General features: G+C 36.9%; 6 non-coding genes across 6 annotated transcripts; all 6 read left to right on the top strand.

Annotated features, from left to right (window-relative positions):
• The first annotated feature begins 718 nt into the window (after positions 1-718).
• TRNAL-UAG (transfer RNA leucine (anticodon UAG)) lies at positions 719-800 on the top strand. The gene has a single exon. It is a non-coding gene; the product is annotated as a tRNA-Leu (tRNA).
• A 3,969-nt stretch (positions 801-4,769) lies between these two features.
• On the top strand, positions 4,770-4,851 carry TRNAL-UAG (transfer RNA leucine (anticodon UAG)). The gene has a single exon. It is a non-coding gene; the product is annotated as a tRNA-Leu (tRNA).
• A 1,566-nt stretch (positions 4,852-6,417) lies between these two features.
• TRNAL-AAG (transfer RNA leucine (anticodon AAG)) lies at positions 6,418-6,499 on the top strand. Its single transcript has one exon. It is a non-coding gene; the product is annotated as a tRNA-Leu (tRNA).
• A 4,040-nt stretch (positions 6,500-10,539) lies between these two features.
• TRNAL-UAG (transfer RNA leucine (anticodon UAG)) lies at positions 10,540-10,621 on the top strand. The gene has a single exon. It is a non-coding gene; the product is annotated as a tRNA-Leu (tRNA).
• Positions 10,622-17,865: 7,244 nt separating this feature from the next.
• TRNAL-UAG (transfer RNA leucine (anticodon UAG)) lies at positions 17,866-17,947 on the top strand. The gene has a single exon. It is a non-coding gene; the product is annotated as a tRNA-Leu (tRNA).
• An 857-nt stretch (positions 17,948-18,804) lies between these two features.
• On the top strand, positions 18,805-18,886 carry TRNAL-AAG (transfer RNA leucine (anticodon AAG)). Its single transcript has one exon. It is a non-coding gene; the product is annotated as a tRNA-Leu (tRNA).
• Positions 18,887-20,357: the final 1,471 nt, after the last annotated feature.

Below are 20,357 nucleotides of genomic sequence, written 5' to 3'. Positions count from 1 at the left end.
TATGCTTTAAACCCACTGCTGCCAGTATTATGAGATCTTGAAATGTTTTTGTACTTATTCTTATGATTTTGCTAACATGCAAATTAGCATGTGATTTAATCTTCTTTTGTATTTGCATGATTTTCCAGTTTTCAGTTCAGATAAAGACTGTTGAAAGAATCCTTGCTTTTTTCTAATGTTTAGAGACATGCCCATTCAAATCCCACTGCTGCCATTATTATGAGGTTTTGAGAACCCTTTGATCTAATTCTTATGATTTTGTATTTTCATGAGTGTGTTAATTTCTGTTTAGGAAAAGACAGTTGAAAGAATCATTGATTTTTCCTATTGTTAAGAGACTTACCCATATTCCAACAGACTTGTGAGTTCAAATGCCACTAGTATGAGTTCTTTTAAACCTTTTTATCTCATTCTTATAATTATGCTAACATGCAAAATTAGCATATGCTTTAATCTCACTGCTGCCAGTATTATGAGATCTTGAAATGTTTTTGTACTTATTCTTATGATTTTGCTAGCATGCAAATTAGCATGTGATATAATCTTCTTTTGTATTTGTATGATTTAGCAGTTTTCAGTTAAGATAAAGACCGTTGATAGAATCTTTGTTTTTGCCTAATGTTTAGAGTCATGCCCATTTTCCAAAATGTACTAATTTTAAATGTTGTCAAATGTACTTCACTTTCTCTAAGGAAGCTTAATTAACCATGCTGTTTAAGGTAGCATGGCCGAGTGGTCTAAGGCGCTGGATTTAGGCTCCAGTCTCTTTGGAGGCGTGGGTTCAAATCCCACTGCTGCCAACATATTGAGGTTTTGAAAACCTTTTCAGCTTATATTTATGATTTTGCTAATAGAAAAATTAGCATATTTTTGTATGAGTGCGTGCTTTGCTTTTTTGGAAAAGACAAAAGATAGAATCATTGCTTTTTCCTTTTTGTTTAGAGACCTATCCATTTTCCACAATGCACAAGTTTAAAATGTAGTCAGATACACTAAACTTACTCTCAGGAAGCTCTTTTAATGATGCATTAGGTAGCATGGCCGAGCGGTCTAAGGCGGTGGATTAAGGCTCCAGTCTCTTTGGAGGCGTGGGTTCAAATCCCACTGCTGCCAGTATTATGAGGTTTTGAGAACCCTTTGATCTAATTCTGAGGATTTTGTATTTCCATGAGTGTGTGCATTTCTGTTTTGGAAAAGACAGTTTTAGACTTTAGTTTAGAGACTTACCTAAATTTTAACAGACTTGTGGGTTCAAATGCCACTAGTATGAGTTCTTTTAAACCTTTTTATCTTATTCTTATAATTATGCTAACATGCAAAATTAGCATATGCTTTAAACCCACTGCTGCCAGTATTATGAGATCTTGAAATGTTTTTGTACTTATTCTTATGATTTTGCTAACATGCAAATTAGCATGTGATTTAATCTTCTTTTGTATTTGCATGATTTTCCAGTTTTCAGTTCAGATAAAGACTGTTGAAAGAATCCTTGCTTTTTTCTAATGTTTAGAGACATGCCCATTCAAATCCCACTGCTGCCATTATTATGAGGTTTTGAGAACCCTTTGATCTAATTCTTATGATTTTGTATTTTCATGAGTGTGTTAATTTCTGTTTAGGAAGAGACAGGTGAAAGAATCTTTGATTTTTCCTATTGTTAAGAGACTTACCCATATTCCAACAGACTTGTGAGTTCAAATCCCACTGCTGCCACTAGTATGAGTTCTTTTAAACCTTTTTATCTCATTCTTATAATTATGCTAACATGCAAAATTAGCATATGCTTTAATCTCACTGCTGCCAGTATAATGAGATCTTGAAATGTTTTTGTACTTATTCTTATGATTTTGCTAGCATGCAAATTAGCATGTGATATAATCTTCTTTTGTATTTGTATGATTTAGCAGTTTTCAGTTAAGATAAAGACCGTTGATAGAATCTTTGTTTTTGCCTAATGTTTAGAGACATGCCCATTTTCCAAAATGTACTAATTTTAAATGTTGTCAAATGTACTTCACTTTCTCTAAGGAAGCTTAAGTAACCATGCTGTTTAAGGTAGCATGGCCAAGTGGTCTAAGGCGCTGGATTTAGGCTTCAGTCTCTTTGGAGGCGTGGGTTCAAATCCCACTGCTGCCAACATATTGAGGTTTTGAAAACTTTTTCAGCTTATATTTATGATTTTGCTAATAGAAAAATTAGCATATTTTTGTATGAGTGCGTGCTTTGCTTTTTTGGAAAAGACAAAAGATAGAATCATTGCTTTTTCCTTTTTGTTTAGAGACCTATCCATTTTCCACAATGCACAAGTTTAAAATGTAGTCAGATACACTAAACTTACTCTAAGGAAGCTCTTTTAATGATGCATTAGGTAGCATGGCCGAGCGGTCTAAGGCGCTGGATTAAGGCTCCAGTCTCTTCGGAGGCGTGGGTTCAAATCCCGCTGCTGCTAGTATTATGAGGTTTTGAGAACCCTTTGATCTAATTCTGAGTATTTTGTATTTCCATGAGTGTGTGCATTTCTGTTTTGGAAAAGACAGTTGAAAGAATCATTGATTGTTCCTATTGTTTAGAGACTTACCTAAATTTTAACAGACTTGTGGGTTCAAATGCCACTAGTATGAGTTCTTTTAAACCTTTTTATCTTATTCTTATAATTATGCTAACATGCAAAATTAGCATATGCTTTAAACCCACTGCTGCCAGTATTATGAGATCTTGAAATGTTTTTGTACTTATTCTTATGATTTTGCTAACATGCAAATTAGCATGTGATTTAATCTTCTTTTGTATTTGCATGATTTTCCAGTTTTCAGTTCAGATAAAGACTGTTTTCAGTTCAGATAAAGACTGTTGAAAGAATCCTTGCTTTTTTCTAATGTTTAGAGACATGCCCATTCAAATCCCACTGCTGCCATTATTATGAGGTTTTGAGAACCCTTTGATCTAATTCTTATGATTTTGTATTTTCATGAGTGTGTTAATTTCTGTTTAGGAAGAGACAGGTGAAAGAATCTTTGATTTTTCCTATTGTTAAGAGACTTACCCATATTCCAACAGACTTGTGAGTTCAAATCCCACTGCTGCCACTAGTATGAGTTCTTTTAAACCTTTTTATCTCATTCTTATAATTATGCTAACATGCAAAATTAGCATATGCTTTAATCTCACTGCTGCCAGTATAATGAGATCTTGAAATGTTTTTGTACTTATTCTTATGATTTTGCTAGCATGCAAATTAGCATGTGATATAATCTTCTTTTGTATTTATATGATTTAGCAGTTTTCAGTTAAGATAAAGACCGTTGATAGAATCTTTGTTTTTGCCTAATGTTTAGAGACATGCCCATTTTCCAAAATGTACTAATTTTAAATGTTGTCAAATGTACTTCACTTTCTCTAAGGAAGCTTAATTAACCATGCTGTTTAAGGTAGCATGGCCAAGTGGTCTAAGGCGCTGGATTTAGGCTTCAGTCTCTTTGGAGGCGTGGGTTCAAATCCCACTGCTGCCAACATATTGAGGTTTTGAAAACTTTTTCAGCTTATATTTATGATTTTGCTAATAGAAAAATTAGCATATTTTTGTATGAGTGCGAGCTTTGCTTTTTTGGAAAAGACAAAAGATAGAATCATTGCTTTTTCCTTTTTGTTTAGAGACCTATCCATTTTCCACAATGCACAAGTTTAAAATGTAGTCAGATACACTAAACTTACTCTAAGGAAGCTCTTTTAATGATGCATTAGGTAGCATGGCCGAGCGGTCTAAGGCGCTGGATTAAGGCTCCAGTCTCTTCGGAGGCGTGGGTTCAAATCCCGCTGCTGCTAGTATTATGAGGTTTTGAGAACCCTTTGATCTAATTCTGAGTATTTTGTATTTCCATGAGTGTGTGCATTTCTGTTTTGGAAAAGACAGTTGAAAGAATCATTGATTGTTCCTATTGTTTAGAGACTTACCTAAATTTTAACAGACTTGTGGGTTCAAATGCCACTAGTATGAGTTCTTTTAAACCTTTTTATCTTATTCTTATAATTATGCTAACATGCAAAATTAGCATATGCTTTAAACCCACTGCTGCCAGTATTATGAGATCTTGAAATGTTTTTGTACTTATTCTTATGATTTTGCTAACATGCAAATTAGCATGTGATTTAATCTTCTTTTGTATTTGCATGATTTTCCAGTTTTCAGTTCAGATAAAGACTGTTGAAAGAATCCTTGCTTTTTTCTAATGTTTAGAGACATGCCCATTCAAATCCCACTGCTGCCATTATTATGAGGTTTTGAGAACCCTTTGATCTAATTCTTATGATTTTGTATTTTCATGAGTGTGTTAATTTCTGTTTAGGAAGAGACAGTTGAAAGAATCTCTGATTTTTCCTATTGTTAAGAGACTTACCCATATTCCAACAGACTTGTGAGTTCAAATGCCACTAGTATGAGTTCTTTTAAACCTTTTTATCTCATTCTTATAATTATGCTAACATGCAAAATTAGCATATGCTTTAATCTCACTGCTGCCAGTATTATGAGATCTTGAAATGTTTTTGTACTTATTCTTATGATTTTGCTAGCATGCAAATTAGCATGTGATATAATCTTCTTTTGTATTTGTATGATTTAGCAGTTTTCAGTTAAGATAAAGACCGTTGATAGAATCTTTGTTTTTGCCTAATGTTTAGAGACATGACCATTTTCCAAAATGTATTAATTTTAAATGTTGTCAAATGTACTTCACTTTCTCTAAGGAAGCTTAATTAACCATGCTGTTTAAGGTAGCATGGCCGAGTGGTCTAAGGCGCTGGATTTAGGCTCCAGTCTCTTTGGAGGTGTGGGTTCAAATCCCACTGCTGCCAACATACTGAGGTTTTGAAAACCTTTTCAGCTTATATTTATGATTTTGCTAATAGAAAAATTAGCATATTTTTGTATGAGCGCGTGCTTTGCTTTTTTGGAAAAGACAAAAGATAGAATCATTGCTTTTTCCTTTTTGTTTAGAGACCTATCCATTTTCCACAATGCACAAGTTTAAAATGTAGTCAGATACACTAAACTTACTCTCAGGAAGCTCCTTTAATGATGCATTAGGTAGCATGGCTGAGCGGTCTAAGGCGCTGGATTAAGGCTCCAGTCTCTTCGGAGGCGTGGGTTCAAATCCCACTGCTGCCAGTATTATGAGGTTTTGAGAACCCTTTGATCTAATTCTGAGGATTTTGTATTTCCATGAGTGTGTGCATTTCTGTTTTGGAAAAGACAGTTTTAGACTTTAGTTTAGAGACTTACCTAAATTTTAACAGACTTGTGGGTTCAAATGCCACTAGTATGAGTTCTTTTAAACCTTTTTATCTTATTCTTATAATTATGCTAACATGCAAAATTAGCATATGCTTTAAACCCACTGCTGCCAGTATTATGAGATCTTGAAATGTTTTTGTACTTATTCTTATGATTTTGCTAACATGCAAATTAGCATGTGATTTAATCTTCTTTTGTATTTGCATGATTTTCCAGTTTTCAGTTCAGATAAAGACTGTTGAAAGAATCCTTGCTTTTTTCTAATGTTTAGAGACATGCCCATTCAAATCCCACTGCTGCCATTATTATGAGGTTTTGAGAACCCTTTGATCTAATTCTTATGATTTTGTATTTTCATGAGTGTGTTAGTTTCTGTTTAGGAAAAGACAGTTGAAAGAATCATTGATTTTTCCTATTGTTAAGAGACTTACCCATATTCCAACAGACTTGTGAGTTCAAATCCCACTGCTGCCACTAGTATGAGTTCTTTTAAACCTTTTTATCTCATTCTTATAATTATGCTAACATGCAAAATTAGCATATGCTTTAATCTCACTGCTGCCAGTATTATGAGATCTTGAAATGTTTTTGTACTTATTCTTATGATTTTGCTAGCATGCAAATTAGCATGTGATATAATCTTCTTTTGTATTTGTATGATTTAGCAGTTTTCAGTTAAGATAAAGACCGTTGATAGAATCTTTGTTTTTGCCTAATGTTTAGAGACATGACCATTTTCCAAAATGTACTAATTTTAAATGTTGTCAAATGTACTTCACTTTCTCTAAGGAAGCTTAATTAACCATGCTGTTTAAGGTAGCATGGCCGAGTGGTCTAAGGCGCTGGATTTAGGCTCCAGTCTCTTTGGAGGCGTGGTTCAAATCCCACTGCTGCCAACATATTGAGGTTTTGAAAACCTTTTCAGCTTATATTTATGATTTTGCTAACAGAAAAATTAGCATATTTTTGTATGAGTGCGTGCTTTGCTTTTTTGGAAAAGACAAAAGATAGAATCATTGCTTTTTCCTTTTTGTTTAGAGACCTATCCATTTTCCACAATGCACAAGTTTAAAATGTAGTCAGATACACTAAACTTACTCTCAGGAAGCTCTTTTAATGATGCATTAGGTAGCATGGCCGAGCGGTCTAAGGCGCTGGATTAAGGCTCCAGTCTCTTCGGAGGCGTGGGTTCAAATCCCACTGCTGCCAGTATTATGAGGTTTTGAGAACCCTTTGATCTAATTCTGAGGATTTTGTATTTCCATGAGTGTGTGCATTTCTGTTTTGGAAAAGACAGTTTTAGACTTTAGTTTAGAGACTTACCTAAATTTTAACAGACTTGTGGGTTCAAATGCCACTAGTATGAGTTCTTTTAAACCTTTTTATCTTATTCTTATAATTATGCTAACATGCAAAATTAGCATATGCTTTAAACCCACTGCTGCCAGTATTATGAGATCTTGAAATGTTTTTGTACTTATTCTTATGATTTTGCTAACATGCAAATTAGCATGTGATTTAATCTTCTTTTGTATTTGCATGATTTTCCAGTTTTCAGTTCAGATAAAGACTGTTGAAAGAATCCTTGCTTTTTTCTAATGTTTAGAGACATGCCCATTCAAATCCCACTGCTGCCATTATTATGAGGTTTTGAGAACCCTTTGATCTAATTCTTATGATTTTGTATTTTCATGAGTGTGTTAGTTTCTGTTTAGGAAAAGACAGTTGAAAGAATCATTGATTTTTCCTATTGTTAAGAGACTTACCCATATTCCAACAGACTTGTGAGTTCAAATCCCACTGCTGCCACTAGTATGAGTTCTTTTAAACCTTTTTATCTCATTCTTATAATTATGCTAACATGCAAAATTAGCATATGCTTTAATCTCACTGCTGCCAGTATTATGAGATCTTGAAATGTTTTTGTACTTATTCTTATGATTTTGCTAGCATGCAAATTAGCATGTGATATAATCTTCTTTTGTATTTGTATGATTTAGCAGTTTTCAGTTAAGATAAAGACCGTTGATAGAATCTTTGTTTTTGCCTAATGTTTAGAGACATGACCATTTTCCAAAATGTACTAATTTTAAATGTTGTCAAATGTACTTCACTTTCTCTAAGGAAGCTTAATTAACCATGCTGTTTAAGGTAGCATGGCCGAGTGGTCTAAGGCGCTGGATTTAGGCTCCAGTCTCTTTGGAGGCGTGGTTCAAATCCCACTGCTGCCAACATATTGAGGTTTTGAAAACCTTTTCAGCTTATATTTATGATTTTGCTAACAGAAAAATTAGCATATTTTTGTATGAGTGCGTGCTTTGCTTTTTTGGAAAAGACAAAAGATAGAATCATTGCTTTTTCCTTTTTGTTTAGAGACCTATCCATTTTCCACAATGCACAAGTTTAAAATTTAGTCAGATACACTAAACTTACTCTAAGGAAGCTCTTTTAATGATGCATTAGGTCGCATGGCCGAGCGGTCTAAGGTGCTGGATTAAGGCTCCAGTCTCTTCGGAGGCGTGGGTTCAAATCCCACTGCTGCCAGTATTATGAGGTTTTGAGAACCCTTTGATCTAATTCTGAGGATTTTGTATTTCCATGAGTGTGTGCATTTCTGTTTTGGAAAAGACAGTTTTAGACTTTAGTTTAGAGACTTACCTAAATTTGAACAGACTTGTGGGTTCAAATGCCACTAGTATGAGTTCTTTTAAACCTTTTTATCTTATTCTTATAATTATGCTAACATGCAAAATTAGCATATGCTTTAAACCCACTGCTGCCAGTATTATGAGTTCTTGAAATGTTTTTGTACTTATTCTTATGATTTTGCTAACATGCAAATTAGCATGTGATTTAATCTTCTTTTGTATTTGCATGATTTTCCAGTTTTCAGTTCAGATAAAGACTGTTGAAAGAATCCTTGCTTTTTTCTAATGTTTAGAGACATGCCCATTCAAATCCCACTGCTGCCATTATTATGAGGTTTTGAGAACCCTTTGATCTAATTCTTATGATTTTGTATTTTCATGAGTGTGTTAATTTCTGTTTAGGAAAAGACAGTTGAAAGAATCATTGATTTTTCCTATTGTTAAGAGACTTACCCATATTCCAACAGACTTGTGAGTTCAAATCCCACTGCTGCCACTAGTATGAGTTCTTTTAAACCTTTTTATCTCATTCTTATAATTATGCTAACATGCAAAATTAGCATATGCTTTAATCTCACTGCTGCCAGTATTATGAGATCTTGAAATGTTTTTGTACTTATTCTTATGATTCTGCTAGCATGCAAATTAGCATGTGATATAATCTTCTTTTGTATTTGTATGATTTAGCAGTTTTCAGTTAAGATAAAGACCGTTGATAGAATCTTTGTTTTTGCCTAATGTTTAGAGACATGACCATTTTCCAAAATGTACTAATTTTAAATGTTGTCAAATGTACTTCACTTTCTCTAAGGAAGCTTAATTAACCATGCTGTTTAAGGTAGCATGGCCGAGTGGTCTAAGGCGCTGGATTTAGGCTCCAGTCTCTTTGGAGGTGTGGGTTCAAATCCCACTGCTGTCAACATACTGAGGTTTTGAAAACCTTTTCACCTTATATTTATGATTTTGCTAATAGAAAAATTAGCATATTTTTGTATGAGTGCGTGCTTTGCTTTTTTGGAAAAGACAAAAGAAAGAATCATTGCTTTTTCCTTTTTGTTTAGAGACTTATCCATTTTCCACAATGCACAAGTTTAAAATGTAGTCAGATACACTAAACTTACTCTAAGGAAGCTCTTTTAATAATGCATTAGGTCGCATGGCCGAGCGGTCTAAGGCGCTGGATTAAGGCTCCAGTCTCTTCGGAGGCGTGGGTTCAAATCCCACTGCTGCCAGTATTATGAGGTTTTGAGAACCCTTTGATCTAATTCTGAGGATTTTGTATTTCCATGAGTGTGTGCATTTCTATTTTGGAAAAGACAGTTTTAGACTTTAGTTTAGAGACTTACCTAAATTTTAACAGACTTGTGGGTTCAAATGCCACTAGTATGAGTTCTTTTAAACCTTTTTATCTTATTCTTATAATTATGCTAACATGCAAAATTAGCATATGCTTTAAACCCACTGCTGCCAGTATTATGAGATCTTGAAATGTTTTTGTACTTATTCTTATGATTTTGCTAACATGCAAATTAGCATGTGATTTAATCTTCTTTTGTATTTGCATGATTTTGCAGTTTTCAGTTCAGATAAAGACTGTTGATAGAATCCTTGCTTTTTTCTAATGTTTAGAGACATGCCCATTCAAATCCCACTGCTGCCAGTATTATGAGGTTTTGAGAACCCTTTGATCTAATTCTGAGGATTTTGTATTTCCATGAGTGTGTGCATTTCTGTTTTGGAAAAGACAGTTTTAGACTTTAGTTTAGAGACTTACCTAAATTTGAACAGACTTGTGGGTTCAAATGCCACTAGTATGAGTTCTTTTAAACCTTTTTATCTTATTCTTATAATTATGCTAACATGCAAAATTAGCATATGCTTTAAACCCACTGCTGCCAGTATTATGAGTTCTTGAAATGTTTTTGTACTTATTCTTATGATTTTGCTAACATGCAAATTAGCATGTGATTTAATCTTCTTTTGTATTTGCATGATTTTCCAGTTTTCAGTTCAGATAAAGACTGTTGAAAGAATCCTTGCTTTTTTCTAATGTTTAGAGACATGCCCATTCAAATCCCACTGCTGCCATTATTATGAGGTTTTGAGAACCCTTTGATCTAATTCTTATGATTTTGTATTTTCATGAGTGTGTTAATTTCTGTTTAGGAAAAGACAGTTGAAAGAATCATTGATTTTTCCTATTGTTAAGAGACTTACCCATATTCCAACAGACTTGTGAGTTCAAATCCCACTGCTGCCACTAGTATGAGTTCTTTTAAACCTTTTTATCTCATTCTTATAATTATGCTAACATGCAAAATTAGCATATGCTTTAATCTCACTGCTGCCAGTATTATGAGATCTTGAAATGTTTTTGTACTTATTCTTATGATTTTGCTAGCATGCAAATTAGCATGTGATATAATCTTCTTTTGTATTTGTATGATTTAGCAGTTTTCAGTTCAGATAAAGACCGTTGATAGAATCTTTGTTTTTGCCTAATGTTTAGAGACATGACCATTTTCCAAAATGTACTAATTTTAATTGTTGTCAAATGTACTTCACTTTCTCTAAGGAAGCTTAATTAACCATGCTGTTTAAGGTAGCATGGCCGAGTGGTCTAAGGCGCTGGATTTAGGCTCCAGTCTCTTTGGAGGTGTGGGTTCAAATCCCACTGCTGCCAACATACTGAGGTTTTGAAAACCTTTTTACCTTATATTTATGATTTTGCTAATAGAAAAATTAGCATATTTTTGTATGAGTGCGTGCTTTGCTTTTTTGGAAAAGACAAAAGAAAGAATCATTGCTTTTTCCTTTTTGTTTAGAGACCTATCCATTTTCCACAATGCACAAGTTTAAAATGTAGTCAGATACACTAAACTTACTCTAAGGAAGCTCTTTTAATGATGCATTAGGTCGCATGGCCGAGCGGTCTAAGGCGCTGGATTAAGGCTCCAGTCTCTTCGGAGGCGTGGGTTCAAATCCCACTGCTGCCAGTATTATGAGGTTTTGAGAACCCTTTGATCTAATTCTGAGGATTTTGTATTTCCATGAGTGTGTGCATTTCTATTTTGGAAAAGACAGTTTTAGACTTTAGTTTAGAGACTTACCTAAATTTTAACAGACTTGTGGGTTCAAATGCCACTAGTATGAGTTCTTTTAAACCTTTTTATCTTATTCTTATAATTATGCTAACATGCAAAATTAGCATATGCTTTAAACCCACTGCTGCCAGTATTATGAGTTCTTGAAATGTTTTTGTACTTATTCTTATGATTTTGCTAACATGCAAATTAGCATGTGATTTAATCTTCTTTTGTATTTGCATGATTTTCCAGTTTTCAGTTCAGATAAAGACTGTTGAAAGAATCCTTGCTTTTTTCTAATGTTTAGAGACATGCCCATTCAAATCCCACTGCTGCCATTATTATGAGGTATTGAGAACCCTTTGATCTAATTCTTATGATTTTGTATTTTCATGAGTGTGTTAATTTCTGTTTAGGAAAAGACAGTTGAAAGAATCATTGATTTTTCCTATTGTTAAGAGACTTACCCATATTCCAACAGACTTGTGAGTTCAAATCCCACTGCTGCCACTAGTATGAGTTCTTTTAAACCTTTTTATCTCATTCTTATAATTATGATAACATGCAAAATTAGCATATGCTTTAACCCCTTCCTGACATCCGACGTACTATCCCGTCGAGGTGGGGTGGGCCCGTATGACCGCCGACGGGATAGTACGTCATAGCCGATCGGCCGCGCTCACGGGGGGAGCGCGGCCGATCGCGGCCGGGTGTCGGCTGCATATCGCAGCTGACATCCGGCACTATGTGCCAGGAGCGGTCACGGACCGCCCCCGGCACATTAACCCCCGGCACACCGCGATCAAACATGATCGCGATGTGCCGGCGATGCAGGGAAGCATCGCGCAGGGAGAGGGCTCCCTGCGGGCTTCCCTGAGCCCCCCGCAGCAACGCGATGTGATCGCGTTGCTGCGAGGGTCTTACCTCCCTCCCTGCCTGCTCCAGACCCGGATCCAAGATGGCCGTGGATCCGGGTCCTGCAGTGAGGGAGGTGGCTTCACAGACGCCTGCTCAGAGCAGGCACTGTGAAGCAGGCTGCACTTCTCGCAGATCGGTGATCTGTCAGAGTGCTATGCAAACTGGCAGATCACCGATCTGTATTGTCCCCCCCTGGGGCAAAGTAAAAAAGTAAAAAAAAAAATTTCCAAATGTGTAAAAAAAAAAAAAAAAATATATTCCAAAATAATGAAAAAAAAAAAAAAATATTATTCCCATAAATACATTTCTTTATCTAAATTTAAAAAAAAAACAATAAAAGTACACATATTTAGTATCGCCACGTCCGTAATGACCCAACCTATAAAACTGCCACACTAGTTAACCCCTTCAGTAAACACCGTAAGAAAAAAAAACGAGGCAAAAGACAACGCTTTATTACCATACCGCCGAACAAAAAGTGGAATAACACGCGATCAAAAAGACTGATATAAATATCCATGGTACCGCTGAAAACGTCATCTTGTCCCGCAAAAAACAAGCCGCCATACAGCATCATCAGCAAAAAAATAAAAAAGTTATAGTCCTGAGAATAAAGCGATACCAAAATAATTATTTTTTCTATAAAATAGTTTTTATCGTATAAAAGCGCCAAAACATAAAAAAAATGATATTAATGAGATATCGTTGTAATCGTACTGACCCGAAGAATAAAACTGCTTTATCAATTTTACCAAACCCGGAACGGTATAAACGCCTCTCCCAAAAGAAATTCATGAATAGCAGGTTTTTGGTCATTCTGCCTCACAAAAATCGGAATAAAAAGCGATCAAAAACGGTCACGTGTCCGAAAATGTTACCAATAAAAACGTCAACTCGTCCCGCAAAAAACAAGACCTCACATGACTCTGTGGAGCAAATGTGGAAAAATTATAGGTCTCAAAATGTGGAGACGCAAAAACTTTTTTGCTATAAAAAGCGTCGCTGGTTTCACACTTCCGTTTTTGTCTGCAGCGTTTTTTGCACAAAAAAACGCATGCGTTTTTTCCCTATATTTAACATTGAAAACGCATGCGGTTTTTTTGTACGCGTTTGGTCGCGTTTTCAAACGCATGCGGTTTTTTTCTGCATGCGTTCATTTTCAGAAATACAACCTGCAGTATTTTATTGCGTTTTTAAGCACATGCGTTTGTTTGTGTTAAAAACGCATGCATTTTTATCGAAAAAAAACAGAAAACACACTGAAAAGCCACCCACCACCATCAAGGTGATAAAGGGATCCAAACCCTAACCCTAACTCTACCCCTAACCTCACCCCTAACCTCACCCCTAACCGTTTAATGAACATTTTCTGACAGTCATAGTGCCACGTATTTCAGTGCCACGTATTTCAGTGCCACGTATTTCAGTGCCACGTATTTCAGTGCCATGTATTTCAGTGCCACGTATCACGTATTTCAGTGCCACATATTTTAGTACCACGTATTTCAGTTGCACGTATTTCAGTGCCACATATTTCAGTGCCACGTATCACGTATTTCAGTGCCACGTGTTTCAGTGCCACGTATTTAAGTGCCACGTATCACATATTTCAGTGCCACGTATTTAAGTGCCACGTATTTAAGTGCCACGTATTTAAGTGCCACGTATTTCAGTGCCATGTATTTCAGTGCCACGTATCACGTATTTCAGTGCCACATATTTTAGTACCACGTATTTCAGTTGCACGTATTTCAGTGCCACGTATTTCAGTGCCACGTATTTCAGTGCCACATATCACATATTTCAGTGCCACTTATTTAAGTGCCACGTATTTCAGTGCCACGTATTTCAGTGCCACGTATTTCAGTGCCACGTATTTCAGTGCCACGTGTTTCAGTGCCACATATTTAAGTGCCACGTATCACATATTTCAGTGCCACGTATTTAAGTGCCACGTATTTCAGTGCCACGTATTTCAGTGCCACGTATTTAAGTGCCACGTATTTAAGTGCCACATATCACATATTTCAGTGCCACTTATTTAAGTGCCACGTATTTCAGTGCCACGTATTTCAGTGCCACGTATTTCAGTGCCACGTATTTCAGTGCCACGTGTTTCAGTGCCACGTATTTAAGTGCCACGTATCACGTATTTCAGTGCCACATATTTCAGTGCCACGTATTTCAGTGCCACGTATTTCAGTGCCACGTATTTCAGTCACGTTTAGGGTTAGGGTTAGGGGTAGGGTTAGGGTTAGGGCTAGGGTTGGAGGTAAAGTTAGGGTTGGGGCTAAAGTTAGGGTTGGGGTTTGGATTACATTTACGTTTGGATTAGGGTTGGGATTAGAATTATGGGTGTGTCAGGGCTAGGGGTGTGGTTAGGGTTACCGTTGGGATTAGGGTTAGGGGTGTGTTTGGGTTAGGGTTTCAGGTAGAATTGGGGGGTTTCCACTGTCCAGGCACATCAGGGGCTCTCCAAGCGCGACATGGCGTCCAATCTCAATTCCAGCCAATTCTGCGTTGAAAAAGTAAAACAGTGCTCCTTCCGTTCCGAGCTCTCCCGTGCGCCCAAAAAGGGGTTTACCCCAACATATGTGTTATCAGCGTACTCGGGACAAATTGAACAACAACTTCTGGGGTCCAAGTTCTCTTGTTATCCTTAGGAAAATAAAAATTTGGGGGGCTAAAAATCATTTTTGTGGGAAAAAAAAGATGTTTTATTTTCACGGCTCTGCATTATAAACTGTAGTGAAACACTTGGGGGTTCAAAGTTCTCACAACACATCTAGATAAGTTCCTTGGGAGGTCTAGTTTCCAATATGGGGTCACTTGTGGGGGGTTTGTACTGTTTGGGTACATCAGGGGCTCTGCAAATGCAACGTGACGGCTGCTGACCAATCCATTTAAGTCTGCATTCCAAATGGCGCTCCTTCCCTTCCGAGCTCTGTCATGCGCCCAAACAGTGGTTCCCCCCCACATATGGGGTATCAGCGTACTCAGGACAAATTGGAAAACAAATTTTGGGGTCCAATTTATTCTGTTACCCTTGTAAAAATACAAAGCTGGGGGCTAAAAAATCATTTTTGAGAAAAAAAAAAAATTATTTTCACGGCTCTGCGTTATAATCTGTAGTGAAACACTTGGGGGTTCAAAGCTCTCAAAACACATCTAGATAAGTTCCTTAGGGGGTCTACTTTCCAAAATGGTGTCACTTGTAGGGAGTTTCAATGTTTAGGCACATCAGGGGCTCTCCAAACGCAACATGGCGTCCCATCTCAATTCCAGTCAATTTTGCATTGAAAAGTCAAATGGCGCTCCTTCCCTTCCAAGCTCTGCCATGCGCCCAAACAATGGTTTACACCCACATATGGGGTATCAGCGTACTCAGGACAAATTGCACAACATTTTTTGGGGTCCAATTTCTTCTCTTACCCTTGGGAAAATAAAAAATTGGGGGCAAAAAGATCATTTTTGTGAAAAAATATGATTTTTTATTTTTACGGCTCTGCATTATAAACTTCTGTGAAGCACTTGGTGGGTCAAAGTGCTCACCACACATCTAGATAAGTTCCTTAGGGGGTCTACTTTCCAAAATGGTGTCACTTGTAGGGAGTTTCAATGTTTAGGCACATCAGGGGCTCTCCAAACGCAACATGGCGTCCCATCTCAATTCCAGTCAATTTTGCATTGAAAAGTCAAATGGCGCTCCTTCCCTTCCAAGCTCTGCCATGCGCCCAAACAATGGTTTACACCCACATATGGGGTATCAGCGTACTCAGGACAAATTGCACAACATTTTTTGGGGTCCAATTTCTTCTCTTACCCTTGGGAAAATAAAAAATTGGGGGCGAAAAGATCATTTTTGTGAAAAAATATGATTTTTTATTTTTACGGCTCTGCATTATAAACTTCTGTGAAGCACTTGGTGGGTCAAAGTGCTCACCACACATCTAGATAAGTTCCTTAGGGGGTCTACTTTCCAAAATGGTGTCACTTGTAGGGAGTTTCAATGTTTAGGCACATCAGGGGCTCTCCAAACGCAACATGGCGTCCCATCTCAATTCCAGTCAATTTTGCATTGAAAAGTCAAATGGCGCTCCTTCCCTTCCAAGCTCTGCCATGCGCCCAAACAATGGTTTACACCCACATATGGGGTATCAGCGTACTCAGGACAAATTGCACAACATTTTTTGGGGTCCAATTTCTTCTCTTACCCTTGGGAAAATAAAAAATTGGGGGCAAAAAGATCATTTTTGTGAAAAAATATGATTTTTTATTTTTACGGCTCTGCATTATAAACTTCTGTGAAGCACTTGGTGGGTCAAAGTGCTCACCACACATCTAGATAAGTTCCTTAGGGGGTCTACTTTCCAAAATGGTGTCACTTGTAGGGAGTTTCAATGTTTAGGCACATCAGGGGCTCTCCAAACGCAACATGGCGTCCCATCTCAATTCCAGTCAATTTTGCATTGAAAAGTCAAATGGCGCTCCTTCCCTTCCAAGCTCTGCCATGCGCCCAAACAATGGTTTACACCCACATATGGGGTATCAGCGTACTCAGGACAAATTGCACAACATTTTTTGGGGTCCAATTTCTTCTCTTACCCTTGGGAAAATACAAAATTGGGGGCGAAAAGATCATTTTTGTGAAAAAATATGATTTTTTATTTTTACGGCTCTGCATTATAAACTTCTGTGAAGCACTTGGTGGGTCAAAGTGCTCACCACACATCTAGATAAGTTCCTTAGGGGGTCTACTTTCCAAAATGGTGTCACTTGTAGGGAGTTTCAATGTTTAGGCACATCAGGGGCTCTCCAAACGCAACATGGCGTCCCATCTCAATTCCAGTCAATTTTGCATTGAAAAGTCAAATGGCGCTCCTTCCCTTCCAAGCTCTGCCATGCGCCTAAACAATGGTTTACACCCACATATGGGGTATCATCGTACTCAGGACAAATTGTACAACAACTTTGGGGGTCCATTTTCTCCTGTTACCCTTGGTAAAATAAAACAAATTGGAGCTGAAATAAATTTTGTGTGAAAAAAAGTTAAATGTTCATTTTTATTTAAACATTCCAAAAATTCCTGTGAAACACCTGAAGGGTTAATAAACTTCTTGAATGTGGTTTTGAGCACCTTGAGGGGTGCAGTTTTTAGAATGGTGTCACACTTGAGTATTTTCTATCATATAGACCCCTCAAAATGACTTCAAATGAGATGTGGTCCCTAAAAAAAAATGGTGTTGTAAAAATGAGAAATTGCTGGTCAACTTTTAACCCTTATAACTCCGTCACAAAAAAAAATTTTGGTTCCAAAATTGTACTGATGTAAAGTAGACATGTGGGAAATGTTACTTATTAAGTATTTTGCGTGACATATGTCTGTGATTTAAGGGCACAAAAATTCAAAGTTGGAAAATTGCAAAATTTTCAAAATTTTCGCCAAATTTCCATTTTTTTCACAAATAGACGCAAGTTATATCGAATAAATTTTACCTTTAACATGAAGTACAATATGTCACGAGAAAACAATGTCAGAATCGCCAAGATCCGTCAAAGCGTTCCAGAGTTATAGCCTCATAAAGGGACAGTGGTCAGAATTGTAAAAATTGGCCCGGTCATTAACGTGCAAACCACCCTTGGGGGTGAAGGGGTTAATCTCACTGCTGCCAGTATTATGAGATCTTGAAATGTTTTTGTACTTATTCTTATGATTTTGCTAGCATGCAAATTAGCATGTGATATAATCTTCTTTTGTATTTGTATGATTTAGCAGTTTTCAGTTAAGATAAAGACCGTTGATAGAATCTTTGTTTTTGCCTAATGTTTAGAGACATGACCATTTTCCAAAATGTACTAATTTTAAATGTTGTCAAATGTACTTCACTTTCTCTAAGGAAGCTTAATTAACCATGCTGTTTAAGGTAGCATGGCCGAGTGGTCTAAGGCGCTGGATTTAGGCTCCAGTCTCTTTGGAGGCGTGGGTTCAAATCCCACTGCTGCCAACATATTGAGGTTTTGAAAACCCTTTCAGCTTATATTTATGACTTTGCTAATAGAAAAATTAGCATATTTTTGTATGAGCGCGTGCTTTGCTTTTTTGGAAAAGACAAAAGATAGAATCATTGCTTTTTCCTTTTTGTTTAGAGACCTATCCATTTTCCACAATGCACAAGTTTAAAATGTAGTCAAATACACTAAACTTACTCTCAGGAAGCTCTTTTAATGATGCATTAGGTAACATGGCCGAGCGGTCTAAGGCGCTGGATTAAGGCTCCAGTCTCTTCGGAGGCGTGGGTTCAAATCCCACTGCTGCCAACATACTGAGGTTTTGAAAACCTTTTCAGCTTATATTTATGATTTTGCTAATAGAAAAATTAGCATATTTTTGTATGAGCGCGTGCTTTGCTTTTTTGGAAAAGACAAAAGATAGAATCATTGCTTTTTCCTTTTTGTTTAGAGACCTATCCATTTTCCACAATGCACAAGTTTAAAATGTAGTCAAATACACTAAACTTACTCTCAGGAAGCTCTTTTAATGATGCATTAGGTAACATGGCCGAGCGGTCTAAGGCGCTGGATTAAGGCTCCAGTCTCTTCGGAGGCGTGGGTTCAAATCCCACTGCTGCCAACATACTGAGGTTTTGAAAACCTTTTCAGCTTATATTTATGATTTTGCTAATAGAAAAATTAGCATATTTTTGTATGAGCGCGTGCTTTGCTTTATTGGAAAAGACAAAAGATAGAATCATTGCTTTTTCCTTTTTGTTTAGAGACCTATCCATTTTCCACAATGCACAAGTTTAAAATGTAGTCAGATACACTAAACTTACTCTCAGGAAGCTCTTTTAATGAAGCATTAGGTAGCATGGCCGAGCGGTCTAAGGCGCTGGATTAAGGCTCCAGTCTCTTCGGAGGCGTGGGTTCAAATCCCACTGCTGCCAGTATTATGAGGTTTTGAGAACCCTTTGATCTAATTCTGAGGATTTTGTATTTCCATGAGTGTGTGCATTTCTGTTTTGGAAAAGACAGTTTTAGACTTTAGTTTAGAGACTTACCTAAATTTTAACAGACTTGTGGGTTCAAATGCCACTAGTATGAGTTCTTTTAAACCTTTTTATCTTATTCTTATAATTATGCTAACATGCAAAATTAGCATATGCTTTAAACCCACTGCTGCCAGTATTATGAGTTCTTGAAATGTTTTTGTACTTATTCTTATGATTTTGCTAACATGCAAATTAGCATGTGATTTAATCTTCTTTTGTATTTGCATGATTTTCCAGTTTTCAGTTCAGATAAAGACTGTTGAAAGAATCCTTGCTTTTTTCTAATGTTTAGAGACATGCCCATTCAAATCCCACTGCTGCCATTATTATGAGGTTTTGAGAACCCTTTGATCTAATTCTTATGATTTTGTATTTTCATGAGTGTGTTAATTTCTGTTTAGGAAAAGACAGTTGAAAGAATCATTGATTTTTCCTATTGTTAAGAGACTTACCCATATTCCAACAGACTTGTGAGTTCAAATCCCACTGCTGCCACTAGTATGAGTTCTTTTAAACCTTTTTATCTCATTCTTATAATTATGCTAACATGCAAAATTAGCATATGCTTTAATCTCACTGCTGCCAGTATTATGAGATCTTGAAATGTTTTTGTACTTATTCTTATGATTTTGCTAGCATGCAAATTAGCATAATAGAACAAAATTTCCCCTGTGGACATAGGGAAATGAAGGTATATGCGCAATGATTAAAATGGAAAAAACTTTATTAAATACAATAAAACACCACACACAAATTGACAGACAAGGAACCTATAAAAACAAAGCAACTACCATGTCAACACAGTATGCATGCAGTATAATTCCATATGGACATTATGAGTGCTGAAAAAAAGGCTCTGCAACGGCTAACTATAGTAAGGATGTACGATTTTTGAAAACAATGGATAAAGTGCAAATATGGTGAACCTCAAGTTTATCCCAAGTAACTAATGGGTCCCATTATGCATATCTCATATGACACCATCATACTATAAATATTTAGCCAAAGTCAAAACATACATGGATACAATTCCGAGCCGTTTATAGTTCAGCATAACAACTTACATGCAAAATAGAAGAATATTGTGTGACCGTGTTGCCACCCCGACAGCGCCGTTTCGCCAATCCAGGCTTCTTCCTTATGGGGGCACGTGTGTTATAACTGTAGCAGCTATCCCTTATATGTGGTCACTGATTGTGCATGGAGGTGTGTGTCAGGCACCGCCGCGTCCCGGATGTTGTACGGCGCATGCGCCGGTTTTCGGCCGCTCGTGCAACTAGCGTGGTTCTCTAGCACACGCCCCTGGTCAGCAGGCGTCAAGCGCCTACGTCACCCTGTGGGCGGGGCTAGAGTCCACCGTGCGGCC

The sequence above is a fragment of the Ranitomeya variabilis genome, chromosome 5, assembly GCF_051348905.1.
Source record: "Ranitomeya variabilis isolate aRanVar5 chromosome 5, aRanVar5.hap1, whole genome shotgun sequence".
Classification (NCBI taxonomy): Eukaryota; Metazoa; Chordata; class Amphibia; order Anura; family Dendrobatidae; genus Ranitomeya; species Ranitomeya variabilis.
Note: the sequence above shows the minus strand (reverse complement) of the source record. Positions and strands in the feature narration are given on the sequence as shown.